This window comes from Pezoporus flaviventris, unplaced genomic scaffold (assembly GCF_033815535.1).
Source record: "Pezoporus flaviventris isolate CSIRO_AGI_PZ_B2104156 unplaced genomic scaffold, CSIRO_AGI_Pfla_v1 ptg000007l, whole genome shotgun sequence".
NCBI lineage: Eukaryota > Metazoa > Chordata > Aves > Psittaciformes > Psittacidae > Pezoporus > Pezoporus flaviventris.
In genome coordinates, this window is record NW_026892555.1 from 87,463,156 (window position 1) to 87,465,528 (window position 2,373).

Consider the following 2,373-nt stretch of genomic DNA (forward strand, 5'->3'; position numbering starts at 1 on the left):
TTTTCTTATTTTTCCTCATGGTTCTAGATCTATCCAAAGCTTAGAGTAGCGAAAAACAGGAGGGGAGAAGAGATTGAGGGAAACAAGCTACATGAGCAGTTCAATATGAAATATCAGACATGTTGACAAACATTTTATGCTAGCAGAGGACAAAGTGTTCCTTGCTTTGAGCATGAAGCCCCAGGAGAAGTAAACACTAATTACACTCCCAGGTGCAGCACATCCCCAAACCCTCTCATTCCAGGAGCCTTTGCAGCTGGCATAACTGATGGGTAGGTGGATAACCAAGCACAGGGCAGGACATACGAATAGGATTTTGGCCTGGAGAGTATGGACACCTGTTTGGGAGACTTGTAGTGTAGGGGGAGGATCAGGAGTAGGGTTGAGATCTAATCCGGAAAGGTATGGGCAGGAATCAGAGCCACAGGAGCGTTCTGCAGCTGAGCACAGGCTTGTGAAGGATGGTAGTGAGCATTGGGCTGCATGCCTCCTCTGGGAGAGGTTCAACATGTACAACTAAGGCATCTGTGGCTCACAGCTGGCCACACAGGAGCTCTGACACATGGCCTCCATCCTGCACGCCCACATGCTGCAGTTCAAACAAATTCCTGAGCAGCGAGAGCATCTCTGCTGCACAGATGACCAAACCGCAGAGCAGCCAACAGCTAGTGGCAAGGGAGCGGCCCTCGTTTCCCTTCCATGCAGCTAAATTCTCGCCTGCCATCCCAGCAAAGGCAAGCAAGTCTATGAGGCCCTGACTCACATGAGGGAGGCTTACCACTGTTGAACAGGGACCAGCAAGTGCCACAGAATGGGATACAGCATGTTTAACATACTGCTGTTTCAGCCCATTTCCATTACGCCCTGTTTTGGAAGCAGCTCATCCAAGTCACCACCATTGCCGTGTTTTAGCTCTTCATAACTCATGAGAGCATCACAAAACGTAAGCAAGCTCAGTTTTTCTCCTTAGGTCAGTAGCTCTTCAGACTCACCTCTCCCCATGTTGTATCAGAAAAGCCATACCTTGAGAAGAAGCTAACAAAACTGCATTCAACAGCAGCACAGGCACAAGTGTCCACTTGCTCAGCTCTGCTCCACCGCAACCACACAACAAAAGCATGACTAAAATCCAAATTCCTGCCACCAAGCTTCTTGGTCTGTTATCTGATGAAACACTCGCCAGACGAAAAACAAACCCATGCTAGTTTAAGCACTTCTACTTGAAATCAATTCCATAGTAGTCAAGATCCACTTAGCCAAATTTTCCAGGCTCCTTATGCCCTGGACAACAGCTCAATGAGCCCCCAGGCCCACCACAACAAACAAGCCAGCCTTCTCCTCCACATGGTGCAAGGGCTCCCCTAGAGCATCTGTGGCAGAAACTGCTTCAGGAGATCTCAGCTGCCCAGAAAATGTGAATTTAATCTCTAAAGCACCAGACTTCTGACCCTCAAGATCTTCCATCATTGACTCTTCACTGCCCAGCTCATACACAGATATTGCAGAGCTTCACCCAGCACCAGCTGAACATTTAGCTTCCTATCACAAAAGCTACTTGCCCTTTTTGTCTTGGAATTAAGCTGAAGAACCAAGACTAAATCTTAAACCCATCTTAATCCAAGCCTTAAACTGGAAATAGCAGGAGAAAAAGTATGCTTGCCATACTACAGAGCCATGGAGCTTCGTTGTCCAAAAATCACTCAGGTCTTATTTGCTCTCTAAAGTATAAAGGGCTCTGCCCCTTCAGCCTAAGAAATGTCTCAGTTTCTTCCTTGAATTCCTGTTTCTAATCAGACACCTTTGTGCCTGGTCAAGCAATAAAAACAGGGCTCATCTTCATTGATCCCAGCACAACTAAATGAATCCCTTGCTGTCCCAGAAGGTCTGTGGTGTATTCATACTATTATACCAGAATTCAAATCTATTTTGCAGATGTCTTTCTGAAGTAGCCTAAAAATGCTTAGTAAAGGCACTGTAGCAACATCCAGGGTCTGAACATAGCTCAACTGTGCAAGGGCGAGAGCAACATGCTCCAGGGATTTGCAGCCCGAGCAAGGAGACAGTTGTGTTTTGCTAAAACAAGGATCCACACATTTCCAGCCAGCCCTCCTTGAAATCAGGGGGATGAGACATAAATGAACCCCATGGCCAGATTTTGGGCTTTCAGCCCTTATTGGCAAGATCATCTGAACTGGAAGTGTCTTTATGCTGTTACTTCTGTTATGTTGAAAGATGCTACTTTTTCCCATAAAGATTCATCAGTTATATTTCTCATACACCATGCCCTGCACTCTCCAGTGTAGCCCTAAAATAGTCAGAGGGTGGCTCCATTTTATCCTTTTAATGGTGCTCTACAGCATGAGAAAGGGGAGC